This window comes from Rutilus rutilus (assembly GCF_951802725.1).
Source record: "Rutilus rutilus genome assembly, chromosome: 4".
In the NCBI taxonomy this organism is placed as follows: Eukaryota; Metazoa; Chordata; class Actinopteri; order Cypriniformes; family Leuciscidae; genus Rutilus; species Rutilus rutilus.
In genome coordinates this window covers 32,170,504-32,183,606 of record NC_140212.1, presented here as the reverse complement: position 1 = coordinate 32,183,606, position 13,103 = coordinate 32,170,504, and the positions used below count along the sequence as shown (strand labels likewise).

Genomic DNA, 13,103 nt, shown 5'->3' with positions numbered 1-13,103 from the left:
GTCAGTATCTCGGTGCTCTTTGATGCGGGATAGTTCAACTTGCAAAAATCATATAAGGCCAAGGCACTCGAGATTTTAGAAAAAATAAAAGCCTTTATTCATGGCTATAAAATTTGTATAAACATTCATATATCTGCACTGCAAGTGTGTGTGAGGATCACATGCCAAGGACATGGAGAGGAGTGAGAGGAGTTAGTTTTAACCACTGTAGCGTATGGACAGGACTCATGATTACTTGCCATTATAAATTTCAAGGAAGCTTTTAACCCTTAAACTCATAATTGTAAATTAGAGCATGGCGCCATGAGTCTGGACTGAATTGATCTCTTTTGACACGTTTGCTACCAAGTGATGCTTAACAGAGAACATCTCAGAATTTGAGGAGATGGCTTCAAAGAGATCCCTATCTGCTCACATCTCTCTCTCTCCAAGCCAGAGACCCAGGTGGCCAGGAGATCTCCACACACACACACACACACACACACACACACACACACACACACACACACACACACACACACACACACACACACACACACAAACAAACATCCCTTTGCATTTAATTCCGAATACAAGTGATTCAGAATTTGTAGGTGACATATTAAAGCACGCATGTTGATTAGTTTTGTGTTATTCTATAGTCTGATTCTCTAGTGTGTAGTTTTGAATTCTAAGTGGGTATTTTAAGAATGATACACTATATTTGTCTTGTACTCTACCTCCCGCCAAACCATAACATTTTATGGTCCTAACGGAATGTCAGCAAGCCAGGAATCTCACTGAGATTCTGGCAGAAGAGCAGAATTAACGTGTTCATCCTAGATATTTTATATGTATAACCACTGAAGAAATATGTAAACCTGAATGTAATTTCCCCTTTTCATGATTGTTCTTCTATGTGAATGTGGTTTTGTATTCTATGTGAATGTGGTTTTGTATTCTTGTAAACCTTAATGGAATAATGCTCTAGAGGTGCACACTGTGGTGAGATCATGGATGTGTCATGTTGGTCTTTCTAAAGTCCAATCTTCAATTCCCACTTGTCAATGTACATCACATGTTGGGTTAATTTTATTCCTAGGTTGTTAGTTTAAGCTTATTTTTACAGAATAAGAATCTATCTCGACGTGTACCTTCGAAACATATCTAATTCGGTATCCACGTAAAGCTCTCATTGTACTGAAACCAAATATATGCATCAGGATCTGGTAAAATGTATTATACTATTTTTACCATCGTTAGAGTCTAACTGATCAAATAATAACGCTGCCATAAAACATGCAAATTAAACTGGGAACTAAGACAAAGAAAGTTTCTTCCCGCTCGGAATGTCACGTTCCAATTGGCCCGACACTCCACAGGAGGAGTGTTTGTCGCATCCTAGAAAAAGCGAAACACACTCTGTGTTCGCTCTCTTGTTCCTTAGTCTTGTCATCCTTGTACTCGTCTCGTCTTCTCTCTGTTTTGTTTTACTTAAACTTTGTTTTGTTTTAGTCGTAACCCCGACTTCTTGTTTTAATAGCCTAGCGTTCATTCACTTACACCTCAAAGTGAAACGAACTTAAATCAAGTCTTAGCAGCTTACACGTGAACCGTTTGAATCTCCCGCCACTGCGCGCGCTCAGGAAGAATCCAGAGAACGTTTCAAACGGACACGCAAGCATCGGCTCCTCGCCGTCCCATCTCAGCCACAAGGTTTTCAATGCAAGTATTTTTGATCTCTTACCAAGATTTGAATGCGTATTACATTTCCCTGCATTTACATTTCCCTGCATTTTCCCTGGTGGTTTTGATACTCTGCTGGTTCTCAAAGGCTGTATACATTGTGATTTGTTTACTATTCTGCAATCTGCTGTTTTTCCTTTCTGTTTATTTTACTTTCATTTTACTGTCCCATATATTCTTCGTTAGATGTAGTTGTAACGTTATCTTTATAATCGCATTTTATTAAAACTGATTATATACTCTTAATTGTTTCTGTTTTGCTGCTCACGAAACAAAGCCTCTTAAATGTGTTCGATCTTATAGCTACAATCTTGATAAATTTGTGATTGACCTACAAGTTAATAATCTCGTGAACAAGATAATTATTCTCTGTGCACAAGAGAATAATTTTTCTTGAGAGTTTATAAGAATATCTCTCCTTGATAGTTGATAAGAACATCGCATAACCCGTTTGGCGGACAAACGGATTATTTGATGTGATATAATTTTAGTAAGGATTCACAAATTCAAATTATAAGCCCTTCTGTATGTTCCTAATTAATTGTAATTCGTTGTGATTGATTGTTTATATACAGAGATCCAACTATATGGGCTGTGTATTACCTTTTGGGTAATTTTAAATTGTGTAAGTGATAGCCAGTAGGATTAGTTATTGATTTATTAATAATTCATAAATTAAAATTAGTAAAGCAATAACTGTACATTCCCCTCATATTTGAGCTGGTGTTCTTACACCACAGAGGAATGTGAATGCAATCTAGCATTGTTTCCACTGATGCATATGTTGACTGAAGTATTCTCTTTAAGGAATGAGGATTGTGTAGCATGAAATATACATTCAATTTTAAACATGAGCACGTTTCTCTACCTTGTAAAGATAATGTAAATTCCTTTGGTCAGCATATAAATTCCCAACCTTTGTGTACTGACGAATGAAGACCATCTCTCCAGTAAATTGTTTTTAATAAATAAGAGATCTCATGGCATCTCATGGTGTTCGCTTCCGTGATTCGGGGAGAAAAGTTTAATTCCAAGTCTAGACTAGTGCCAGGGCTGCCAACTCTCAGACATTCAGTGCGAGACTCACGCTATTGACACTGTTCTCACACTTACTCGCGTTACACAACCATATTCTTACGCAGTGAAAAATCACAGAGCAAAGAGACTGATTCTGACAGACAAGAGAGAGCAGATTACTTTAATATGAAAAAGTCTCAGCTTTCATTTTCTGTCAATTTAATAAATCATCTGTCAAACAATAAATACCGCTCCATAATTCTCACACCAAGCTGAACTCAAAAGTTGGCAGCCCTGCTAGTGCTGAGCAATAAAAAAAACTGTATAAACAATGTGTCAATGCTGTTTATTAAGTCTAGACCACTGTGAATGGATTCATGACACTTTTAAATCTATATTTATCAGTATTTTATAAAGTAGTATTTACTAACCATGAATAATGACGATGTGGTGTTGCTTGTTCCTCCACTGAACTTGAACTGTCTTGAGCAGAAGTTACTTTGAAACTCCTTTGAACGTGCATTTTCATAAAGTACTGTGGAGTTGTTTTCTTCAGAACTCAAACCTGTTAAACCAGAACTTTTTATGAAAACTAACAGAACCAGTTTTTCAAAAGGATTTGTGACTTTTTTCTTTAAACGGCGTGACATGTGGCATTGCCTTCTGTCACGATGCAGTTGAGACAAGGAGGAAGCAGGATCCAAATGCAGCACACTTTATTCCATAAATTCCAGACTTTACAAACACAGGTTAGTGAACAGGACGCGGGAACAGAACAACTAACATCAGCGCTAAACACGACTAAGAACTCACAATCACTGAACTAAAACACAGGGCTTAAATACAAGGACAAACAAGCTAAACAAGATAACAAGAGAGCGTGGTTAATCTGAAACACCTGGGGAGACTAATAGACATAACAGGGAACTACTGAACATGAAAAGACGGGAACACAGACCGACATCACAACATAGCCCCCCCTCTATGGGCAGCTCCCGACTCCCCTCAAAACAGAAAACACAGTTCGGGAGGGAGGTGGAGCGGAGGCAGACCTAGGGGCGGGATGGAGGGCCAGGCCCATGGAGCGGAAGGACCTGGAGACTGCGGCAGACGAGAGGCCAGGGCGGAGCAGGAAGTGCAGGCGAGCAGGGCGGAGCAGGCAGTGCAGGCAACCAGGGCGGATCAGGCGGAGCAGGAAGTGCAGGCGAGCAGGGCGGAGCAGGCAGTGCAGGCAACCAGGGCGGAGCAGGCTGTGCAGGCGACCAAGGAGGAGACGACCGTGCAGGCGACCAAGGAGGAGACGACCGTGCAGGCGACCAAGGAGGAGACGACCCTTCAGGCGACCAAGGAGGAGACGACCCTTCAGGCGGCCAGGGCGGAGGCGGCCAGGGAGGAGACGACCCTTCAGGCGGCCAGGGCGGAGACGACCCTGCGGGCGACTATGGCACAGGAACAGACACCGGCTCAGGCACAGGAACAGACGCCGGCTCAGGAACAGGAACAGACGCCGGCTCAGGAACAGGAACAGACGCCGGCTCAGGAACAGGAACAGACGCCGGCTCAGGCTCAGGAACAGGAACAGACGCCGGCTCAGGAACAGGAACAGACGCCGGCTCAGGCTCAGGAACAGGAACAGACGCCGGCTCAAGAACAGGAACAGACGCCGGCTCAGGCTCAGGAACAGGAACAGACGCCGGCTCAGGCTCAGGAACAGGAACAGACGCCGGCTCAGGCTCAGGAACAGGAACAGACGCCGGCTCAGGCTCCGGCTCAGGAACAGACACAGACTCAGGAACTGGAACAGACTCAGGAACAGGAACAGACACAGACTCAGGAACAGACGAAAGCTGTGTCCCAATGTTGAAGGCTGCATCCTTCGAAGGACGCAGACTTCAAGGATGCAGCCTATGCGTCCTCTGAAGGACGCACCATGTAGCCTTCCTAGGATTTCCTAATTGTGCAACCAGGTGTTCCCGATCACCGCTCCTGGCGCCAAGCAACGGTGCGAGAGGACAGCTGCTATCCTGATCATTCATTTTGATAACTGAGTAAACAGCTATGGAGCCAGAATTGGCTATTGTCATTTTTATGTTTTATTTATTTTACTGGAGGTCATGGTGTGCCCCGGCGCTGCTGGATCATGTATTTTCGGTTTAGCCCTGTTTGAATACAAAACCCAATTTAATATAAAAAGTCCAGTATTTCTCGCGCTCATCATCTGCAGCTGTCACGGTTGCCAGGCGACAAGAACAATCCTTCGTAGGCTAGACCGGTCCGAACGCTTCAGATGCGCCCTTTGATATGGGACGCTGCTGTAGTTAGCAACAATTTGTTAATATTGTGACAATAAGCCTACATTTTGTTACTTTAATTTTCGGAACTGCATATTTCGTTAAGTATTCACTTACAAATGTGAAGTAACCTGAAGTACTTTTTTCCCTCACATCACAATGTGATTACATTACACTACACAAAAGTATATAATGTAACAACCAGATATTACTGTATATTGAAAATATACAGAAGTAAAATGCAACATAGCCTACGCAGTAATGCAGTAGTAGCCTAATATAAATGCAGTAGTTATTAAAAGTACTTTTTTCAGAAAGCCATCGATTGAATCAGCCCTGCAAACCTGTTGGTAGACAACTTAGTGGATAGTGGAAATATGCACTTTAACACTCTGGAGACCATCCCAGATGATGTCCCACCAGCAGGAGGCATTACCAGGGGCAGCCCATCCCGGTCCAGCAGCTCAGCTCAATAGAGTCTACATCAATTTTTTCTTATTTTATGTATTGTAAAATTAAATGTTTATGTTGATTTTGATATGTTTAACGTATTTTGTAAATAGTTGGAAAAAGTACTTTAATGTAGCCTAAAGAACAAATGATTTTCATTTACCAATTTTATTTGAAAAAATAAAAAGGTATGGAATTTGTTTCATGCAGAAAGTATTACTGTCATTACAAAAATAAACAATGTCCAGAACAATTCATTCTCTTTTATTTACACAATTAAAGTTGCATAAAAATAAATGTACATAATTTTTCTTTTAAAAAATAAAAGTGAAAAAAGTTAAACAAGAATATGTAGAAAATATATATATTTTTCAATCATTCTCTCAAGAAGAGAAAACAGCCTGTCCATCCTCTTCCTTCTTTCCTGTGCACTCCTCGCCTCTGCCTCCCTCCGTAGTTGCATTTCTTCTCTGATCAAGTCCAAAAACTCGTCCTGTCTCGCCGCCTTTGTGCTGGTGTTGCTGCCCCTGGCTCCTCCTCACCGTGGGCACCCACTACTGAACTCGGCCCTGGTGTGTCCTCAGGGATTGAGGCGATGAGGACAGGGGGGTTGGTGCAATGCATCTGTCCCAACACCTCATCCATGAGGACAAACCAGGGCCAAGCTTCAGCAGTGGGTTTCCCACTCACACCCTCTCCTGTCCCAGGACACTTACAATCCTAAAGGCAGAGCAAATGAACCATGGCTTGTTAACAACAACAGGACAATACATTTCAGCAAAGATGTATGTATTACTATTATACATACATACATACATACATACATACATACATACATTACATACATTACATACATTACATACATTACATACATTACATACATTACATACATACATACATACATACATACATACATACATACATACATACATACATACATACATACATACATACATACATACATACATAGACCCATTTTTTCCTGAATTGTTCTAAAAAAGCAGAAAAGGGTACTTTACACAGAGGGGCAATCTTAAGTGCATTGTTAACACTGCAAAATATGACACATCAAGACATGCATACAAAATACTTAAGAAATCATATTTCTGTATACTAAAATTTGGTTAAAACCACATACCTTGCATGACAGCACTACAAAAACACATAAAAGTGAAACCCCATTGCCTTATCTACTGCTTTTCTTATTGTTTTGGGCTTTATTGGGTGAGTGATATTTCTTATAATACACAAGTGCAAATATTACAAATAGGTCATTAAACTAATAACGTTATTACCACAAGTTTTGCCTAAAACTACCTGATAAATGAAGCCATGCAATGGTGAAGGAGTTAAGAAGAAGTTTATAAGAAAATTTAACTCTGGTTTCGCTAGCTATTTGAGTAAATGAAAACATAATACTTACATTTAAATGTGAATTTGCTGTCCACCACCGATCTCTAGTCTCGGCCGCCTTTAAAAATAAATAAATAAATGCTGTCTTCAACGGCGCGCAATGACTTATGGGGTAGAATAGGCCGCTAAGTGTCCATTTATGTATCCTTTTCACGGGGAAACGAAGGGTGCATTTGGCGTCGCTTTTGAATCAGGGAAGCCTTCGTCGCGATGACGCAACCGGCCTTCGAATACGGCCTTCGAAGGATGGAGAATTTAATTGGGACAGCCTTCATCGAGCCGCGGTGACGCAATCGGCCTTCAAATGCGACCTTCCAAGGATGCAGCCTTTGAATTGGGACGTCCTTCGTCGCGCCGCGGTGACGCAATCGGCCTTCAAATACGGCCATCCGGCCTTCAAATACGGCCTTCGAAGGACGCAGCCTTCACTTTGGGACACAGCTACAGACTCAGGAACAGGAACAGACACAGACACAGGAACAGACACAGACTCAGGAACAGGTGTGCCGACGACCATCTCTGCTGAAGGCTCAGGTTCAGGCGTGTCGGCGGCCATCTCTGCTGAGGGCTCAGATTCAGGTGTGTCGGTGACCATCTTGTCCTGAGACACTGGCTCAGCGGAGACCATCTTGTCCTGAGACACTGGTTCGGCGGTGGCCATCTTGTCCAGAGACACTGGCTCAGCGGAGACCATCTTGTCCTGAGACACTGGCTCGGCGGAGACCATCTTGTCCTGAGACACTGGTTTGGCGGCGGCCATCTTGTCTGGAGACACTGGCTTGGCAGAGACCATCTTGTCCTGAGACACTGGTTCGGTGGCGGCGTGAAGTGAACAGTCTCTGGATCGGCAGAAGTGACGTGAACAGTCTCTGGATTGGCGGACGTGACGTGAACAGGCTCTGGCTCGGCAGAAGTGACGTGAAGTGCAAGCTCGGCAGGACTGACGTGGAGAAGCTCAGGCTCGGCAGGGCTGACGGGGAGCTCAGGCTCGGCAGGACTGACGGGGAGCTCAGACTGGACGGTCTCGGCAAAACGAGACTCAGGCAGGACGGTCTCGGCCGGACGAGGCTCAGGCGCGATGGCCCTCTTGGCAACACGTGCTGACATCTACTGGGGATCGGCCACGCTGGAAACCAGTCCTAGACGGCAATAGACCGATCCGGTGACTGGCTTGATGGTTGACGTGACAAGAAGATTCTCAGGCTGGACGGACGGGACGTGAACTGACTCAGGCTCAGGGGGTACTGTGAGCTTGTGGGGTTCTTCATCAGCCAAGCCCACAGTAAATGCCGAACCGCTCAAGGAAAGGGCCAGGTTGATATACCCTTCTAGGGTCCAGCCGGTATAGTCATCCAGCATCATTTGAGCGATGTCCTCATACAGCCCGCTCCAAAACAGATCCATGAGCTGAGTGTCATCTAATGACGCTAAATGACAGTGTAGTGGCAATTTTTCATTAAACAATCATCTTTGCATAAGAGACAGTCTGGAATCAAATAAACATTCAAAAAGTAATTTATTTTTTGCAAGAAGGCCCAGTTGACCCACAGAGGTAGACAAGTACAGTCTGCGGAACAAGTGCGACAAGGAGCGAGAGACAGACCAGACTTTTATACTGTTATCTCTTCAAGGTTTTCTGCCTACCCATAGATGGATAAGAAACTCAATCAGTGATCTTATTACACAGTGAACTTTAGTTTAGCTCTACTTGCAGCCTGCAAGTCCCAAATTGGACCCCCTTTGACCTTAGGGGTCAGGGGTCTCTCAAAACCACGTCTCCCCCTCTCTGCTTGCCTCACAGAAGTCCACATCAGCCATTATATTATGAAGTCAGCAGCACACATAGAAGTCAATGCTGTGTAAGTAAGAAAATCAGAATTTCCCATTACAACAGCAAGCCAAAAACTCCCTCAAATACCTTTCGATTGGCTGACCATCCTGAAACATTGAAGATAGAAATCTTATTAGCACTCCATTACTTGTAACTGCTGGATCCATATTTTTGGTGAGTTCTGTCACGATGCAGTTGAGACAAGGAGGAAGCAGGATCCAAATGCAGCACACTTTATTCCATAAACTCCAGACTTTACAAACACAGGTTAGCGACCAGGACGCGGGAACAGAACAACTAACATAAGCACTAAACACGACTAAGAACTCACAATCACTGAACTAAAACACAGGGCTTAAATAAAAGGACAAAAGCTAAACAAGATAACAAGAGGGCGTGGTTAATCTGAAACACCTGGCGAGACTAATAGACATAACAGGGAACTACTGAACATGAAAAGACAGGGGAACACAGACCGACATCACAACACCTTCAAAGCTTTTTCCTGTTGTTGTTTTTGTTTTTTTTAAGCCCTCGGAGACTCTAGGTTGATCTTCCTGAAAGCAGTCATGTTTTGCATATATAACAGTTGAAGCTGCATAACTATGATCCTCATTATTGATATCCACTGTTACAGCAGTGTCAGCTTCATAGATGTCATTGTTCTCATTGGCATCTTCAGTCAGGGTGGCATTGCTGTAACCAGCGGCAGATTTCATGCTAAGGTGGCATTTGTCAACTGGGAAATCCTCTTTATTTTCCCCTGACACTTTACACAACAAAAGTGAGGAGCCACTCAACTCTGTATTATTACAGATGGTGGACAACCAGAATGAGACTTTTACCGCCACCGTTCCCGCGGCGGCAAGATTGGGATGTGTATTTGCTGCCTTTTACCGCTGAGTGGCGCTGTAATCACAGACTTTGAAAAGTGTCAGTTTATTCTCTTTATGACGTAATCTGCCGCGGCAGTAATCTGAGCTGAGAGGCCACAGATAAATTCAAGATAAATATCGTGGTTAAACGAATTCAAATTCATTAAATTTAAACAAAGTAGACACGTTAAAATTGTGTGCCCAGTTTTTCTATAATTTAGAAAGGCTATGTCAATAGGTTACTTGTCATTTACTTACGTAAAATTAAAACATTTTCAGGACTTGCAGTTACTAACCGATGTTAGTCGGTTTAAGCATTCTTTGTTATATTCAGAATTAAATAGGCTTACATGTTGTTATGATTATCAATTGAATTATTTAATAAATAATCAACCACAATGCCTATTACTGCCGCAGCAAAAATAAACCAGTCGAATTTCAAAGTCGTTCGCGAAATGACTAGGCTATACCGGGTGGCGCAAGTGACAGGGCAAAACAGCAGCAACTGCGGCATTTTAAAAGGTAAGTTTCCTATCTGTTTATTTAAAAAAAACAACAACAAAAAAACTTTTTTCATTATTTGAACAAAAATGAGACTGATTGAATATGTAAAAATATAAACAAACAAAGCAGAGAATAAAACAAACTTTTAGGGAAAAAATATAGGCCTATTATGCTACAACAGAATTGGTTAACATTAACGAAAGCAAAATATGTAAAAATAGGCTACATTTAAAACAAAATAAAACAAAACAAATTCGTGGCTGAATTCAAATCGGTTCAAATCCCGAACAAACAGTAGTTAACCTAGGCTATTCAGACGATAGCTCTGTGGTCAATGCATTAACAATAGCCTCTAGGAGCTTCAAACGATCTGAGATCGAATCTCAGTGTAGCCGACAGTGTTTATGTTTTTCCGTTCTTGATGCTTAAATATGCATCTGTTTATTAAAGTCAATCGTCTTGTTTAATTATCAATTGTACATTACAACATAAATTTGCAACATGTTGTGCCGCTGCAAAGACGACACATCTGATGAAGGAAGACTGTAAGCCGATTGCACCAGAAAATGAAGATGATGAAGCTCGTCTTTAATCTGCTAAATAATTTTTTTTGTGTGTGTGAATCATTCACGAGATTGAGATGACTGACAGTGATACCCGGCCATAGCAACGGAAGACATTTTTCAAAACAGATCGAACAAATCATAAAAATACTTTCAATACAGTATTACTTTCAATTAAAAAATAAACAATGAAAATGTAAAAGAAAAAGAAAATTAATTAAGTTTGAAAACCCATCGCACATTTCAAGGTATGAATAAAGTGTCGGGACAGTTTATTTATTTAAACAGGGTTGCATCGATAGAGTTTATTCCCTTTGTGATGCAAAATAAGAAACACAGAATCTTATTCTTGCAACATTTTAAATTTCTATTGTCAAAGAAATTGCAGCTAAATTAAAAAATTAAAACGGTACAAAACGAAAAAAGTTCAAAGCAACTTTGTTAAGAACAGGCGTTTTTCTTTGCCTCTCTCGCGCTGGATATTTTTTTAGTAAGTTTGGTCTCCCTCACTGCGCACGGCGGGTCTTTCTCGAAATTAAGCATTTCAGCGTAGAAAACACCATACAGCTGATAATACTGTATATGTCGCTGTGTGTCATCCACACAAATCACGAAAGAAAAAACTGTAACAAATAGCTTTTGTTCCTTCAAAGATACAACATGCCTTGCTGAATTCACCTTACAATAAAACGAGGTGGGTCGCGAATTAAAGAGCTCTGTATCTGCTAAATTGAAATTGTGTGTGGAAAACCTTTAAATACAATCAATAAAACTACAATATATAATTTAATAAGATATAGGGCCTACTGTACATAGGCTATGGACTTTTGGAGATTTTGAGATTAATCCTTAAAAGAATTTAGCCTTTGCCTGCTCATCAGGCTGGCTCCGACACTCTCCATATGAAAGACGGAACATTAACACCTCTGTCCTGCACCCCCACGATAAAGCAACTATTGCCTTCTCCAAACCCCCCACAGGCTATCTGAGTTTGCAAAACAAAGCAAAGAGTTTGCCACTCGTCGTGGTGTGCCAAAACACTTAATTATAAACTTCAATATTTCATTCAAAACAATCTCAAAACGCTTTGTGACATTTTGAAAAGCCGTGGATGCATTACTGCCACTGAAACCATGAATGCAACAGAATACTGGTTCTGATTTTATTGTTTGTCGTTTAAACGTCATATATATATATTTTTTTATATATATATATATATATATTTTTTTTTAACAGAACTGCTTTTGAAATCACGATTGGAATTATTATAGGCTACAGAAGTAAAGTCATTGTATAATATTTGTTCCTCATTAGTGTAAAATGGAAATGCATGGTGATTTTATTTTGTAAATAGGCTACAAGCAAAAAACTATGTTTTAGAACTAGACAAATCTCTCTGCATCAACAATAGACTATAAAATGCATTAATAGGCTAATATAAAAATATCAGTAGTCTAAGTTAGTTCGGGATTCGAACCCGTGTCATCTAAATGATCGTAACGTAAGTTCAACCACTCGGCCACGATTCACTCGTTGCGACATGGCCTAACGTTCCAGTGTGTGTTCGCTCAAACGAGCAAGAAGTGCTCTTCATTCAAATGAACGCGCCGCCGCGTTTGTCGAACACTAATTCAACATGCCAGAATAAAACCTGGCTTTAGAACAATGCATAGCGCCACTCGTCGTGGTGTGCCAAAAAATGTACAATAATTTAGTTTCATTTATTTCAGTGTTAATGTTTGAGTTAAAAAAATCCTCTACAAATTAAATTAACACAAAGTCGGCTATAAGAGTCCTTTATAGGCTACGTAAAAAGCAAAGGGCTTACAGTCTTAACATTTAGGCTACTTTGCTTAAATTCGATACATTTATTTTCAGTAGGGCCTAATAAATTTGTAGGGATGTAATTTCAGTATGCTTTACCAACGCTATGTATTCAATTAAAGTTCCAAGAGGTCTGGTCTCTATATTTCCTTCCCAGCTGACACTAATATGCAAGTGCACAGCAAAAATCTATTCTAAAAAAAAATATAGGCCTACTATACTGTTGTAGCCATTAACACTAGAAGTCCCAGAGTTTTGTAACCCTCCTTTAGCCAAGTGGATGCTAACTGGTTAGTCTTTTGGCTATCATTAGCATCAATTCATGTGTAAATGTGGTCGTTACCTGAGCAATCTGCAGGGGGGTTGGGGGTGTGTGTGTGAATGGTTGCTGGTGGCTTGTTTGTATGTGTGGGGGAGGGAGGGCTGCTAAAAGCAGAGAACTTGATTGACCAAGTCTCACATTGGCATGTAGGGTCTTGCCCAGGTGTAAACAGGTATGAATTAGCACATCTAATTGCATGCAGCTTGCTCTCAAATGAGAGGTAATTCCTTGTGTGCTGAGGTGGGTAAAATCTCACTGCACATAGCCTACTACTTCAGTGCCCTCAAG

General features: G+C 41.3%; 1 protein-coding gene across 1 annotated transcript in view; it reads right to left on the bottom strand.

Moving 5' to 3' along the window:
• The window catches only part of LOC311289698 (NACHT, LRR and PYD domains-containing protein 3-like), a 71,825-nt gene extending 68,544 nt beyond the window's left edge, over positions 1 to 3,281 (bottom strand). Inside the window, exon 1 of the mRNA XM_084407922.1 lies at positions 3,174 to 3,281. The gene's annotated coding sequence lies outside the window, so the exon portion shown is untranslated. The remainder of the gene's footprint in view (positions 1 to 3,173) is intronic.
• Between the last annotated feature and the right edge of the window lie 9,822 nt (positions 3,282 to 13,103).